This window comes from Syzygium oleosum, unplaced genomic scaffold (genome assembly GCF_021117445.2).
Source record: "Syzygium oleosum isolate NSW1041296 unplaced genomic scaffold, Sole_v2.1 Sole_v2.14, whole genome shotgun sequence".
NCBI lineage: Eukaryota > Viridiplantae > Streptophyta > Magnoliopsida > Myrtales > Myrtaceae > Syzygium > Syzygium oleosum.
The window spans coordinates 3,190,063-3,207,790 of NW_026607498.1; positions in this window are offsets into that span (position 1 = coordinate 3,190,063).

A 17,728-nucleotide genomic window follows, 5' to 3' on the forward strand; every position below is an offset into this window, starting at 1 on the left:
TTCTTTTTTCTCCTTCCATAATTCTCTAATAAAAATTTATTAAATATTAAAATATACTAATATACCTAAAATATGTAATAAAAATATACATACTAAATGTATTTATTTATATATATGGAATTTATATCATAAGATAGAAAAAAATTGGAATATATAAATATAAATAAGAATAAATAAAAATAAAATTATTGTTATTTATTTGTTATTTTGAATTTTATATATTAAAATTGGAATTTTATTTATTTTCAATTTTTATTTTTATTTTATTAATTTAACAAGTTTGTTATTCGAGAAAAATAACTTTTTTATTATGGATATTAGAAATCCTATCCACCTTTATCCCACCTCCTCTATAAGATAATTTTATCCAGGCTATATCCCTTTTATATCCAACTTTATCATATCTTGTGTAGGCACCAAACACGGGATAGGATAAAATTTATCTTATCCTGAATTTTATCCCGACTACTAAACGTAGTCTAAGGAGAGTAATTGTCATCACACATCAGAGCATCAAGGATCTATTACTATTTCTCTACTTTCATTAGCAATCAAATTTCCCCAACAACCGCCACCGTGCCTAGTTGCTTCATATGCCGAAGCCCTGCCGCCTCGCGCTTCACTCTAGGAGCAATGTTGCGTCACCTACCAGATTTCGCTGCTGCAATCTGCTGCCTCCGTGATGCCACGGCCGTTCCCAACGACATTGACGAAGTCCGGCAAGCCATCCCTCTCGTCACGGCCTTCGGCCGCGACCCTACGCTGTTTGCGACACCATTCGACAAGTTTCGGCATCTCGGCAAACCTCCCACCAGCCTCAACCTGGGCCAACGCCACTGCGAACTTCCCTGTCAACAACTAGCAGTTCTCGTTGTTTCTCCAAAGAAAGCACAAGCAACTTGCTCTCTCTTTGCATGTTCACTCGCTACACCTGCAGCTTTTCGGAGCTGCACCGCCGCTGTTGCTCGGATCCAAAGCATTGTGTGACCGATGTCGCTGCTTTGTCCACTGCCGCGCCCGAGAAGACCCACCGTAGCTACTTTGGTATTGCCGTTACGGTCCTCCTACCACTGGCCAAGCCTCGCCGCTCGCTTGCCAGTCACAATCGTAGCGTCGCCGTCGCCAAAAATTTCTCTTGATGCCAAATCCGTTGAAATCAAAGTTTCCATTAAGGAAACTTCCTAAATTGTGCTTAACTTGAATACTTGATTGCCTAACTTGGATTATTTCAATTCTAACTTTGATTTGGCTTAAGTTTTTAGGCGTATCTTAAATAGGAATTTTCTTTTTCCGAGTCGTGCATATAATTTGGATTTCAATCTTTAAAACCTAAGATAGGATCCCCGATTACCTATTTTGGATATGATAAATATTTTGTTATGTGGGCTTGTATAGTACATGTTGTTGGGATTTTTGTATCCAAATCCCATAGAATTGAATGAAAAGTGTGTGGATGAAAGTGTCCCACATTGAATAGAAGAGATATGGGAGATGGGTTCAAATAGTTGAGCCTCACAAATGGGTTTGGGCCCCAAGGGGTACCCCACTGTTCACGAAAAGCGAGTCTTCATTACTCGCAACTCTTCATTTTTGCCACTTCAATATGACCGAACAGTTTAGTTCGGAACAGTGTGACACTTCGTAGCATTCATATTCCCACGAGACTTTTTCCCGACGCACTCTAGACATTTTTCACTTCATCATTTCGTGCGATTATTCTGCGAAATTACGTTCAAAAGGGTCCTCCGAATACGTACCGCTTCGGAGGAACGAAATCCGTTCTATCCTGGGAGACGATTGTCCAATATCCTCGGGTATTGATTGAAGAGTCAAATTCGTCTTAAGGACACTACGTTACTTCGTTGGGCTCAGGTCAACATTCTGTTTATTTATTTGTACTGCTTTCAGGTTAGTTTTCCTAACGTTTGGTTTCAATTTCTTATGTACGAACTTAGCCAACAACAATCTTAAGACGAATTTGCATTGAAATGTTATTCTGTTTTCAACTATCTTCGGTTTTGTTCGTATAGTTCTGAGTTAATACAAGTATTCTATATAGTTTGTATGTCCTTGTCATAGTCATATAGGAATACGATTCTGTTCATACATTCGGTTCATACATTCTGTTCGTGAACAAGTTTTTCGTTTCTTTTCATATTAAAAATTTTCAATTCTGTTCTTGAACAAACGATTCTGTTCGTAGTCATATATTTCCGATTCTGTTCGTGAATATGTTCTGTTTTGGAATTTCAGAAATGGCTTCGGCTTCGACTCCAGTCAACCTTATTCCAAATCACGGAGAAAAGCCAGAAAAGTTCAATGGTACGGATTTCAAGAGATGGCAACAAAAGATGTTGTTCTATCTCACGACCTTGAACTTGGCTAGATTCCTCAATGAGGATGGTCCTAAATTGGATGTTGGAGAGACAAATAAAGAAAAGGTTGCTGCTGTGGATGCATGGAAGCATTCTGACTTCCTGTGTCGCAACATGTTCTCAACGGTCTGGACAATACTCTCTATAACGTCTATAGTCCGCTAAAAACGGCTAAGGAGTTATGGGATAGTCTGGACAAGAAATACAAAACCGAAGATGCCGGATTGAAGAAATTCATTGTCGGTAAATTTCTGGACTTCAAGATGGTTGATTCAAAGACCATCTTAAGTCAGGTTCAAGAGTTTCAAGTGATTATGCATGATATTCATACTGAAGGAATGACTCTAAGTGAGACATTTCAAGTGGCTGCATTCATTGAAAAACTGCCACCATCCTGGAGAGATTTCAAAAATTATCTCAAACACAAGAGAAAGGAGTTGTCACTTGAAGACTTGATTGTTCGGTTGAGGATTAAGGAAGACAATAGGCTCTTTGAGAAGAAAGTTGGGAAGAACCTAGAGGTTTCAAAGGCCAATGTTGTTGAAGAAGGATCGAAACCCAACAAGAAGAGGAAAATGTCTAGCAAGTCTGGAGAGGGATTCACCCAAGGCCTGAAGAAGTTCGTTGGCAAGTGCTTTAATTGTGGTAAGTCTGGACATCGAGCCAAAGACTGCAGAGCCAAGAAAAGACAGAAAACTCAGGCTAATGTGATGGAAGAGATTTCCAATGGTGTTGATGATATCAATCTGACTGCTATGATATCCGAGTGTAATATGGTGGGAAACCCCAAGGAGTGATGGATTGATACTGGAGCAACTCGTCATATCTGTGCAAACAAATCGATGTTCTCGTCCTACACAACTGTGAGGGGTGATGAAAAACTTTATATGGGTAATTCATCAATCTCTAAGGTTGAAGGTGTCGGAAAGATTGCTCTAAAGATGACATCTGGAAAGATTGTGACACTAAATAATGTTCTGCATGTGCCAGATGTTCGCAATAATTTAGTGTCTGGATCTCTCCTTAGCAAGAATGGTTTCAAGTTGATTTTTGTATCTAATAAGTTTGTACTCTCCAAAAATGAGATGTATGTAGGAAAGGGTTATATGAGTGATGGTTTGTTCAAGCTGAATGTAATGACTATTGTAACCAAGGATGATTTGAATAAAGTTGTTTCTTCTTATGTGCTTGAGTCTTCTAATATTTGGCATGCTAGACTAGGACACGTTAACTATAAGTCGATAAAGAAATTAATGGATATGGGACTGTTGCTGAAGTTTGACTGTCCAAGTGAGAAATGCCAAGTGTGTGTTGAATCTAAATTTTCTAAGCCTCATTTCTATTCTGTAGATACTAGAGATACAGAACCTTTAGATTTAATACACACAGATATATGCGATATGAAATCAATACCGTCAAGAGGTGGTAATAAATATTTTATCACATTTATAGATGACTGCTCGAGGTATTGTTATGTTTATTTGCTTAGTAGCAAAGATGAGGCTGTGAATGCTTTTAGAACTTATAAGTCCGAAGTTGAAACTCAGTTGAATAAGAAAATTAAAATAATAAGGAGTGACTGAGGAGGTGAATATGAATTTCCTTTTGAGGAAATTTGTACTGAGTTTGGTATCGTTCACCAAATGACTGCTCCTTATACACCACAATCAAATGGTGTGGCGGAAAGGAAAAATCGATCCCTAAAGGAAACAATGAATGCATTGTTGAACAGTTCTGGTTTACCGCAGAATTTGTGGGGGGAAGCTGTCTTAACAGCAAATTTTATTTTAAATAAAGTACCCCACAAAAAGACACAACAAACTCCCGATGAGAAATGGAAAGGCAGAATGCCTAACTTGAATTATCTCAAAGTGTGGGGGTATTTGGCTAAGGTTGCGATTCCTAAGCCTAAAAAGGTTAAGATAGGACCAAAGATTGTTGACTGTATTTTTATCGGATATGCTCAGAATAGCAATGCATATCGTTTTCTTATTCACAAGTCAGAGATCCCAGATATATATATATGTTAATACGATCATTGAATCAAGGGACGCTTCGTTCTTTGAAAATATATTTCCGTATAATATAGTATATGAGCCAATTGATAATAATAAGAGGCCTCGAGATACTACATCTAGAAGTGATCCAATGGAGGATGAACCTAGACGTAGTAAAAGACAAAGGACTTCCACATCTTTTGGACCTGATTTCTTAACGTATCTATTAGAGAATGAGCCTCGGACATTCAAAGAAGCTGTGACATCACCAGAAGCCCCGTTCTGGAAAGAAGCTATCAATAGTGAAGTTGAATCCATCCTGTCAAACCATACATGGAAATTGGTTGACCTTCCTCCTGGTAATAAACCACTACAATGTAAGTGGATTTTCAAGAGGAAAATGAAAGCGAATGGTACTATTGATAAATATAAGGCTAGGCTTGTAGTAAAAGGATACAAGCAACGAGAAGGTCTTGATTATTTTGATACTTATTCACATGTTACTAGAATTACATCTATAAGGATGCTAATTGCCATAGCAGCGATGTATAAGCTTGAAATCCATCAAATGGATGTTAAAACGGCATTCTTAAACGGGGATTTGGAAGAAGAAATATATTTGGAAAATCCCGAAGGGTTCATTGTTCCAGGACAAGAGAAGAAAGTATGTTGGCTTATCAAGTCACTCTATGGATTGAAACAAGCACCAAAACAATGGCATGCTAAATTCGACCAAGTCATGTTGTCGAATGATTTTAAGATTAATGAGTGTGATAAATGTGTATATGTTAAGAACACTCATAATGGTTGTGCCATTTTGTACTTATATGTAGACGACATGCTTATAACGGGCAGCGATAGTGAGGTTGTTAAGGCGACCAAACGCATGCTCACAAGTAAATTTGATATGAAAGATATAGAGGTTGCAGATGTTATTTTAGGAGTTAAAATCCATAAGACATATGGAGGATTAGCTCTATCACAGTCCCATTATATTGAGACGATTCTTGAAAAGTACAAGAATCTAGATATTGTACCAGTAAAGGCTCCAATAGATGTTAATTTACATCTTTCAAAGAATACTGGTGAAAGCAAAGCTCAAAATGAGTATGCTAGTATACTAGTTAGTCTAATGTATGTCATGAACTGTACTAGGCCGGACATAGCTTGTGCTGTGAGCAAGCTAAGTCGATTTATAGTTAGTCCAAATGAAAATCATTGGAAAGCTATAAAACGTTTATTGGGCTACTTAAATCATACTCAAGATTATGCTTTGCATTACACAGAATATCCAATGGTACTTGAAGGATACTGTGATGCAAATTGGATAATCGGCACTAAAGACACAAAATCGACAAGTGGATATGTATTCACACTTGGGGGAGCGGCAGTGTCTTGGAAATCATCCAAACAAACTTGTATTGCTAGATCCACTATGGAATCAGAAGGGAATGGGTTTAAGGCCTATAAATAAGTTATCATAACGGAAACCGTATCTAGTTGACTGGAGATCCCAAGATCTAGGTTCAAAGGGACAACTAAGTTATGAAGACAGTGTAGAGTACTGTCAAATTTTTGACTCATTCCCGGATGAAGACAGTACTAATATGTGAAGGTTAAGTAAAAGCTTTTAATGATTATGAATTGAGTATGTGATCTACTATATGTTTAGAAATCACCTATGTGAGTGTGAAGTGAGGGCCGCTTCTGTGAGAATTGAAAAGGCCGAATTCTCTAAAACACTCATGAGACCAGGCGGTGTTCATGGCCAAAACGAACACAACAGTGAGAACCAATTTTGTTCGAGAAACAGTTGTGTGATTTCTATTGTCTAGGCTTACACCAAAGGTTGACAGTTCAAAGACATCAAGTCTACTGATTGACTGAGTAAGTCCGATAGGTTTCACTAAGGAAAGTTCAAAGTCTCAGACTACTTATCCTGATGTAACGTTTTCTCATGGAATAATCGCACTTTGCATCTCATGCATACACGAAGAGTCATGATATCAGAACTTTTCATTCATGTGGGGGATTGTTGGGATTTTGGCATCCAAATCCCATAGAATTGAATGAAAAGTGTGTGGATGAAAGTGTCCCACATTGAATAGAAGAGAGATGGGAGATGGGTTCAAATAGTTGAGTCTCACAAATGGGTTTGGGCCCCAAGGGGTACCCCACTTTTATGGAAGGGAGAGGACCTACGCCAAGCTAGGTCTGTTCCCCCGCTCCGTGCGCACGCGTCGCCGTCCGTCCGGCAGGCTCGGTTCGGTTTCGGGTCCATTCTTTATTGGTTTTTATTTTTCCGAACAGACACTTTGTTAGAAATTAATTATTTATTTATTTTTTGGACAAACAAACATGTCTGTTCGTGAGGTTCGGTTTGCCCGAACGAAAACCGAAGCCCTTCGCGACTGTTCACTAACCGAACCGGTTGTGAACCTTCGCTACTGTTCACGAAAAGCGAGTCTTCATTACTCGCAACTCTTCATTTTCGCCACTTCAATATGACCGAACAGTTTCATTCGGAACAGTGTGACACTTCGTAGCATTTATATTCCCGCGAGACATTTTCCCAACGCACTCTAGACATTTTTCACTTCATCATTTCGTGCGATTATTCTGCGAAATTGCGTTCGAAGGGGTCCTCCGAATACGTATCTTTTCAGAGGAACGAAATCCGTTCTATCTTGGGAGACGATTGTCCAATATCCTCGGGTACTGATTGAGGGGCCAAATTCGTCTTAAGGACACGACGTTACTTCGTTGGGCTCGGGTCAACATTCTGTTTATTTATTTGTACTGCTTTCAGGTTAGTTTTCCTAACGTTTGGTTTCAATTTCTTGTGTACGAACTTAGCCGACAACACATGTCATTAGATTAGGAAACATTCATATTATGAAAATACAAAAGAAATCGTATTGCATTTAGAATAGATTTAGTTTCTTAATTTAGAATTGGCTATCTTATGAATCATGTAATAATCAGGAAATTATCTAATTTAGACTAGGATTCAATATAAATTATTTCCTAGTGTTAATTAGGTCATTATATATTAGGTAGTTTCCTAACTTCGCTTTAAAAAGAAAATCACAAACTAAAACATCCTATCTCATATAAAAATTATTTTAATAAATTCCATGTCGCGTATTACATGTCATTTAGTAATAACATGTTTTAGGGCTTTGTCATCATATTCACAATATCCATGTCATAATATTCATGTCATGATATCCACTATCCACATCATAATATCCATGTCCTCGTATCCATGTCATTTAGTGATTACATGCTGAGGCTCATAAATTAGATTGCATATCATATTAGATTAGTTCATGGTTCTCTAATCCATTATTAGAAATAGGTCACATAAAATTGCATTGAAGTTTATGTCACGTCTTTAGTTTAAATTAGAATTTGTATAGACATAACTTGCATTTCTTAAAAAGAAAAACCAAAAAAGAATTGATCGTCATTGCATTTACAAATCATGTTTAGGGCATACATACATCTTCTATATATATATATATATATATATATATATATATATATAGAACTATGTGAATCCATTTTAGATCATTAGCACAAGTTCAATATAGAACTATGTGAAATCCAACTCCAAGGCCTGCGAAGCTCCGGGCGACTGGCTGGGGACACGACTGGCCACCATTGCTCGTTCCCTCGAGAACCGCCATCGTCCCCCCCTGTTGCTCATCGCTCAAGCACAGTCGCTGTCCTCCATTGCTCGTCGCTGCCATTGCTTGTCCCTTGAGCACTGCGGCCATCCTCTGTTCGTGGTTTTAGATCATGCTCTCTCACTCCCCCAGGACTCGAGACCTCTCATATCTGATGCCGACGGAGGTCCTCCATGATATTTATTGTTATGTCTTCCGGACGGTTGGAGTTATTAGTTCTGCGGAAGCTAAGAACAAAGGTGACTCGTGTTGGCGGTTGAAGCAGAGGAATAGTCGGGGACCATTTCGTGCGATTTCGCGAGTTTCCGAGCTCGAAGGTTCACTCCATCTGCGAACTTGGCGCTGAGGATTATGATTGAGCTTGAGAAGAAAAATCGCAGACGCCGTCGACGACGTTCACCTTGAAGTCGAAGCTATAGTGTGTGCGTGTCTGATTTCTGTTTCGGCGCAGTGAGCGAAGGCAGGGGAGGGAAGACAAGAAGAAGATGGTTGGGCCACGAGAAAATGATTGTTGGGCTTTAGAGCTTGATTGTGGCCCATTGGAAATTTGGGAGATTGTTGTTGTGGATAGGAGGTGTGAATTTATATTTTAAGAAAAAGTCACAAAAAAAAAACTTTAAACTATGCCCATTATGATGCATTTACCCGAACCTTTTTTGTGACATCAAAAACCCCAATCTATGCCCACAGTGACACATTTATCCTAAACATTTTCTTGTGACTTTTTTTTTGTTCAAGTTCTTGTGACTTAAATAACCACAAATTTGTACCTATGTGACATATTTATCCTCCGTCTAAGTTCTATTAGATGATTTTCAGATAAAATAACGTCATTTTTATTTCATTTACATTTCAACATTATTTGCTTTCTGGTGTCCATGTAGTTAAATTTTTAACGGTTCTTAATGATAGAAAAACTTTGACAGCGGGTAGATGTGTCACACAGGTACAAGTTTAAAATTTTTATGTCACAAAAATTTTTTAGAGTAAATGTGTCACAATGGGCATAGTTTAAGATTTTGTTTGACTCTTTTCCCTTTTTATGTTTTTTTAATGCTGGAAAACATTAAGAAAAAAACTTTTGGCCCAATCAGTCTTAATTTCTGTACTGATAATTCTTCTTTTTGCTCCTCTTATTATATAGTGCTAGCAAAAGAACACACGCTTTTTATGTGGAAAGAATTTAAATTTGATTGATTTAGGATAATTTTTGCAAATTTGAATATCGAGGAAAATTTTCAATGTAAATGTCTGAAAATTTGGTATTCTTGTCCATAACCCAACCCATGCCCGTTCAAGTAGGTATTATTGTCCATCTGTGTGGCTCTGACCCATGTCTCCACTTTGCTCACGTGCCACATAAAGTCCTAGCCACAACTCGACCTAAGCATCCGAGCTCCGTCACTGACTCGGTGAGCCGATTCATTGAGTGGCCCATTCTTCAAAGGCAATAATTTATGGAGAAAAATTAGAGCCCAAGTATAGGTCACTAAAATTTTATCGCATAAAAATTGATCAATTTAGATTTAACAATTTTTCGACCTAACCCAAGTCCGATCCAACTCACCCATTTGACGGGCCTAGTCTTGTTCAAGGGACTAGATGCCCAGCCCTTGAGAATGATCAACCGAGAGAAGGTTGGCTTGGTGTTTCGGCTCATCAGGCACCACATGACCTCTGTCCTCGGCCAGCAAAGCTATCTGCCCGTGACAGTTGCATTACCTTCGACTATCGTGACAAAGGCGGAGATGTCCTTTCCAGTGAGGGACAAATTTGATGCGAGGTCCACCTGAACCATCTATTTTCTTTTAACAATCTTTCGAAGCTCAAAACAAGATGCTGTTCGAGAAGAGACGAGAAGAGGAGAGGCATGAGAAGAATCTTACTTGGAATCAACAAGAACGCCCAAGTAACTTGCCCCAACGAAAAATGGAAAAGAAAAGGGCATCTATTGCCAAGCCATCTAATCACGAAGTCCTGGTTGGGGACATACGGTTGGGCAAAGATGAGACAAAAGCAAGCCTGGTGTGATCATGCCAAATGAACACTTCTCCTCTTCTTTTTTATGTCATACATAGACATACACAAGTGGCCAATTAGAACATCATTTGAAAACTGTGATTGCAGAATGAAGTCGTGAGATTCCGCATTAGACGGCCGAGGAATAAACTTTTGCGCCCCCCACAAAAAATCACTTTGTCATTACCCCGGCAGCATCATCCCAACAACCCCTCCTTGGCATCAAACTCATCATCCATCATCATTGTCCCCATTAGTGCTCCTCTTCGATCTTTAACCCATTTTTCTAATGCACGGTTTCTCTACATTTTTGCCCTTGTAGCTCCACATGAAATTGTTTAGATGCCATATGAACGAAGCATTCGACATCTTATTAAATAGTTGGCAGCAACGACCGATAGGGATCTTGACGGATTTCGCGCATCGGGCTAAGTTAAGACTCTCCGGTAGTGGAACATAAGCAATCCGTCTAAGCGATTGGATTGAACATGCCAAATTAAGTTAAAAACTTTGAACATGAATTTGATAGGGTGAGCCCGTGTCGTCTGTATAGGCTTATCAGTCCGGAATACAAATATCCACAGGATGGACAAGAAAGATCCACACACGATGGACAAGAACTATTCCTAGCCACTAATAAAGCTTTAAATAGTTAATCAATAAATTAATTGGAGAAAGTGAAGCAAAAATGTCCGCCATTGAACCTGATTGGTCGCGCCAATCTCCTCCATTACCTAACTAACCTAACGGGGACGCAGTGATTTGTGTAAGTGCCTACCTTCACCTTCAATTCTATTGTTTTGGGTCAAGGTAAGTGCCTACCTTACGTACCATATATTTCCGGCACATATAGACCCCACCTTGCACATCAATTGTTATGAAATAAAGACAACAGAAGAGACATGCAATGGCAAATCCGTAATTTCAACCAAAGCACTTAGCCAAATATTTGATTTCCCTGGTCTTATTATATATAGGGATAAGTGCATTACAAGTCCTAAAACTTGTCACAAAAGTGCATTTGAGTCCTAAAACTTACAAAAAGTGTAATTAAGTCCTAAAACTTGTCAAATTGATTCAATCGAGTTCCAAACTTAACACCGATAAATTTACTAACGGAAAACGCTGACGTGGCGCTGATGTGTCATATTTTAATACTTTTATTGAGACACGTGGCGTCCAACAAGCGCCACGTCAGAAAAATTTTAAAAAATGTAAATTAAATTAGAAAAAGGAAAAAAAAAAACCCCAAACCAGCAGCTGCGGCGGTGGCCAAGCCCTCGTCGGTGGCCGCCGCCACAGCCGCCGGGAAGGACCGGCGGAGGTCGCCTGGGCCTTCGCGAAGCCCGGCGACCCTCGCCGGCCCCGAGCTAGTCCCCGGCAAGGGCCTGCAGCCCCTGATCTGGGGGAGGGCGCGACCCTCGCCCCAGATCTGAGCGAGGGTCGCCGGCCCTCGCCTGGGGCCGATGCGGACCGGCGAGGCCTCGCCCAAGGTGGGCGACCCCAGGCGAGGCCTCGGCGGCCCCTAGCGACCCTCGCTCAGATCTGAGGCGAGGGTCGGGCCCTCCCCCAGATCGGGGGCTTCATGCCGTCGCCGAGGACCGGTGAGGCCTCGCCCGGGGCCGGCAAGGGTCACCAGGCTTCGCGAAGGCCCAGGCGACCTCCGCCGGCCCTTCCCGGCGGCTATGGTGTCGGCCACCGGCAAGGGCTTGGCCACCGCCGCAGCTGCCAGTTGGGATCTCCTTTTTTTATAGCTTTTTTCTAATTTAATTTTTATTTTTATTTTTATTTTTGCTGACGTGGCGCTTATTGGACGCCACATCATTGCCACACATATCCCAATAAAAGTAATAAAATATGACACGTCAGCGCCATGTCAGCATTTTCCGTTAGTAAATTTAACGGTGTTAAGTTTAGGACTCAATTGAATCAATTTGGCTGACCAAAAAAAAAATTGAATCAATTTGACAAATTTTAGGACTCAATTGCACTTTTTGTAAGTTTTAGGACTCAAATGCACTTTTGTGACAAGTTTTAGGACTTGTAGTGCACTTATCCCTTATATATATACCATAAGTGTCCAAGGATCTGGGGATTGTAAATCGAGAATAATCCTGTATAGAAGATCAATTAATCTGTGCGTTTTCGCTTATTAGAAAGGAATCTGGGAAATTGCAATAAAAAGATAAGAGCGACAAAGAGGTAAGTAATATTTAAACGTTGATCTAAATGTTCAAAATATCTAATATATTGAGAAAATAAATAATGGATATGAGATATGCTCCTAGATCTAGCAACAGCGAAGATATATTCTAGTATAAAAGTGCAAATTTCTACAAAGAAAACTATTAAATAAATAAAATTAAATAAAATACCGAGCATTATAAGCTATATAAAGTCCATAAGCAACATATAAAATGAGAAGAAGAATCACTAAACCAACCATGTAGATGGTATTTGTTAAAAGGGCAAAACAGTAAGAAGAAGTAAGAATATATAACAATTACAGAGAACTGCTTTAATGTAAAGTACAAACCATCCACAGGCGGTTTGACCTGCCGTTTGTGGGGTATGTATATGTAGATGAAAGAAAGTATTAAAAAGAGATTACTGTTATTCAAACAAGATGGAAAGATTACAACAACAGTATTGAAAGATTACAGAATGTAGATATTGAAGTACAAATGCAGTAGTAAGGAAATTTCTTTGGTAGAAAGTGATGGATCTTATGGAGTTTCGAATGAAACTTTATGTTTCCTGAGAATAGTTCTAGCAGATGTCTGCAGACTATATTTCTCAAAAGGAAACTAAGATCTGGAGAGTGATATGAAAATATGAAAATTCAGAACAGGGATCAGAAACTTACTGGGTATGGAAAGGTTGTAGAAAGGTTTGAGATGTGAGATCTCTTATTCCTTCGAAGAAGGTTGGGAGGGAAAACTCGAGAGGTTCAGAGAGAGGATGTGTATTTATCCTGAAAGGTTCTGAAAGGTTCTGCCTCTTCAAGTGAACGAGGTCTGGTTTTATAGGCAAATAAAGTTCCTGTAGAAATGATTCACGGGTGATACTGTAGCAAATAGTAGTAAGTGCACAGTGTTACAGTGAATAGTGGCCGGATATAATTATGAAAATCCTGATAAAGAAAAAATTGACAGACTCCTTTCATCTTAGAAACGATGAAAAAATTGACTGGAGTCTTTCGGCGCCTGATTTTATGGTTTGGACAAATCCTCCACCACTTCGTCTTCTTCTTCTTCTTGATCTCCCCATGGGATTCTTGGAAGGATTCCGTAGCAGTCGTCCTCATTGGAATTCCCACTATGATCAGAGTGGGATGATTCAGAGTCTTCTATTTCAGAAAGAGCTTGCTTCAACATTCCTGCCAATTGTTGGTGTGATTGGGCTGAAGCTAGTTTAGAAAGGACGAAGCCTTTATCATGTAAAAAAGGGGTGATTTCCCCAAGAGGGGGAGGGTAACTAGAAACATGCTGTCTAGCAATGAGCCATCTGTTGACACTCTCAAGAGATGTTCTATCAAAAAATTTAAAACCGTCCCACCATTTGACTTTGAATCTTCTTATTAGAATAGGGATGTTTGTCCTTCCTTTTGATTTTACAAAATCAAAAGTCCATCCATGAACCCAAGATATGCCAAAGGCATGGAAAAAGATCATGATATTATTGTAGATTTGTTCATGGGAGAATGGATTGAATTTTTTGAGGAAGAGTTCATAACTAGGTTGAACTCTGGGATGAATGATTTCTTCGATGGGTCCAAAATGATCCCACCATTTGAGGAACCAGTAAGGGAGTCCTTTGATTTCAAAGTTCTCAAAGTAGAAAAGCCAAGTATGGGAGTTATTGGGATTCTGTCTCCAAAATACATTCCACCATGCTTGTCTGTAATCAAAATAAGAAAAGGATGTCCTGTATGGATGGGATTCAGACATTTTGATATTAAATTTCCTCATGGCCAGAGGACTAGGTTTCCATTCTCGAGGGTGAATGACCTTGTGTAGAATGGCTTTGGAGTAATTTATATGTCCTTTGTCTGAGAAATGCTTAAAAGTGATAGATTATGTTTCCGTCAAAAAAATTTCATAGAAATCAACAGTTTTATAAATGTCATAAAGGGTGTAAAAGAAATTTTCTGAGAACATGTTTTTTTGCAAAAATATAAGGATTTTCATTATAAAAACCATTTTCAATATTGCAAACTGTTTCATAACCAATTTTAGGAAAGAATTTTGACTTTGGTTCAGGAGGGGTTGTCTGGGTAGACTGAATAACCACCTCACTAGAAATTCTTTTTCCCATTTGCTTTTGGGTAGCTATGGGAGAAGGTCAGGACTTACCATTGCCACTGATGATGCTGATGGTTGAGTCTGACTATTGAAGGCTTTTTGGAGAAGCTGTAAAGCTTCTTCATGAGAAATTTTAGTAACATCAAAAGGAGGCCTTAGAGACAACTCAAGGTTTGGCTTGGCCTGGGTAGAAATGGTAGTGGTATTCAAAGATGGCTGGGTAGTCGCCTGCAGCCATGTTTTTAGGTTGGTCATGACGGGTTTCCTTTCAGAGGAAGGCTCGGCAATTTCTTTGCCTTTGTTTTTTCTGGTAAGCTTGTCAGGTGGCTTGGGAGGCATTTTCCCTATAAAAATTCTCGTGTGAGAAAATCTGGTAGAGAATTTGAAGAACCATTTATGAATTCTATATCAAAATTAAAGACAGATAAAATGGCTTGCCATCTGGCGAAAATCTGTTTGGAAGCAATATTTTGAACATCTTTCTGCAAAACATCTTTTGCAGATTTGCAATCAATTCTTAAAAGGAATTTTTGGTTTAAAAGATCTCCTTGAAACTTAGAAATTGAAAGTACAATAGCAAGAATTTCTTTCTTAATGGTGGAGTAATTCTTTTGGCAATCATTCCAGTGTTTGGAGACAAACTGAACAATTTGTTCTTTGTTGTCTTTGGATTGTTTAAGAATTCCTCCGTATCCAATTTCAGAAGCATCAGTTTCAACAATTTTAAAAGCAAAACGATCAGCAAGATGTAAACAAGGAATTTCCTTGACAGTACGCTTGATTTGTTTTACAATATCAGTATGGACCTGAGTCCATGGAGGAGGATCCTTTTTGAGCCTCTGATTGAGTGATTTGCAAATTATATTAATGCGAGGAAGGAATTCAATAATATAATTTAAACTTCCTAGAAATCTTTGCAATTGATTTTTATCTTTGATTTCATCATGAAACTTTTCAGAAAATATTATTGATCTCTCAATGGGAATGATGGTTCCTTGATGGATGTAATGTCCTAGAAAATGAATCTTTGTTTTGAACAGAGATATTTTAGTAGGTGAAACTACTAAACCATTTTTCTTTACAATATTGATAAAATGATTGATGTGTTTAAAATGTTTTTCTATGGATGCAGAAAATATTAAAACATCATCAATATAAACAATAATATAATCAGAACAATGATTAAAAATATCATTCATTATTCTTTGAAATTCAGAAGGGGCATTTTTCAATCCAAAAGGCATGACATTCCATTCATATTGGCCAAAAGGAACAGTAAAGGATGTCTTATACCTGTTCTTTTCACTAATTTGAATCTGCTAGAAGCCTGATTTCATATCAAATTTAGAAAAGATCTTTGCATTACAAAGCCTATTTAACAAATCCTTTTTGTTAGGAATTTGATATCTTATCCATTTTAAAGCTGTATTCAAGGGCTTATAATTTATTACCAATTTTGGAACTCCTCTTTCTAGTTCAGCATTTTTGTTGACATAAAAAGCAGAGCAACTCCAAGGAGACTGGCTTTTCCTAATAAGCTTCTTCTCAAGAAGTTCCTGTATTTCTTTTTGACAGAAATTTAGAACTTCGTAATTCATTTGAGAAGGTCTAGCTTTAGTAGGAATGTCCTTTTCTGAAAATCCTGGTTCATAAGGTAAATCAACTATGTGACATTTACGAGACCAGAAAGCATTGGGAATATTAGAACATATGGAATCGTTTATTTGTTTTTCAAGATTGGAAATCTTTTTCTGAAGGTTTGCGTCAGAGAGATTTTTATCAATCCTTTTGTATTCAAGGTCTTCTTTAAGAAACTGAAGATGGGTTTCTTCATCTTGAATTATGCAATTTATCTCAGAAATGGAATGTTCTTGAAGAGTATTCAAATTTATGGTTTGGGGTTTTGAAATGAAATTAAAGCAAATTCTTTTGCCTAAGGTATCAGTTTCAATTCCTTTCTCAGAAACTTTAAAAGGCTGGAGTAAATTGATAAAAGGTGATCCCAAAATAACATTTTGTTTGATATTCTTCACAAGGATAAAGGGAGTTCTGAAAGAAATTTGGTCTTTCACAATCTCGGCTTCAGGAATTTTGTAATTAATAATCAGTTTATCACCAGATGCTGATTTGAGAGATTGAGAAGTTTTTTCAAAATATTTAGTTGGTATAAGACCTTTTTTTATACAATTAAGGTCTGCACCAGTATCGAAAAGGGCTGTGGTTTCCAAAACAATTTCATTTTGGATTCTTATGGAAATATTGATGATCTATTTTCTGGTAGTTATTTCAGAAAGCATTAAAAGGAAGTTTGTATCGGACGAAGAAGGGATTTGAGGAATATCATTTTCTTCAAAACTTTCTTCCTTTTGTTTTCCTTTTGAATTCTTCATTTTGATTTCTAAAATGTCTTTTTGCATAATGATTTGGGTAGCTTTGAGATTTTGTATTTCTTCTTTTTGTTTATTGATCTCGTGAGTAAGGTCATTTATGGAAATGGGCTTGAAACTGGTTTTCATGGTTTTGTCAAGAATAGTGGAAATATTATAAGGATTACCAGTTTGAAAAGTAGGTTTAGAAATTGTTTTGGGGTTTTGGAAATTATTCAAATATTTTATTTTTGTTTCAGGGTCAGGAATTTCATCAAAAGTTTGTAGAAGAATTTCTTATTCTTTTGTCAAAACATTTATCTCAAAACCAGTGGTTTCTTCATCTTCACTTTCTGCAGTTGATGATGAAGAGGTTTCTAAATCGCAAATTTGTAAACCCTTTTCAAAATCAAATTCATCGGAAGAACTGCTATTATCATCAACCATCAATTGGTTAAGCTGGTTAATAGTTTCTTTATCTAAATCTAACTCATTAACCTTTTTGCTAATTTTGCAAAATCGTGAGGTGTGGCCTTTCTTGCCACAGTTATAGCAAGTGATATTTTTGAAATCTCTTTTGGGTTTTTTGGTTTTATCAGAATCATCATTTTCTTTTCTTTTAGAAAACTTTTTATCAAACTTCTTCTTATAAGGTTTCTTATAAGGTTTTTTATAAAATTTCTTTTGATCTTTATGCTTAGAAGTAGAGGGACATTTTCCTGAACATTTAGACTTTTCAAAAGATTCAAAAGACGGATCATATTGGGCACAAAAATCTCCTAATCCTTTTCTAGAAAGTTTTTGTTCTTTCTTGATTTGTTTTTGGAGACGAATATTAGTGCACAATTGTGTTCCTATTTTATAAACATAAGAGGTTAGTTCTCCATAAGAAAGATGGTCATATGGAATTAGGTTTCCATATTCTTCTCTTATCTTATCACGAACTTGTTCTCCTATGAGTTTTGGTAAGCCAGC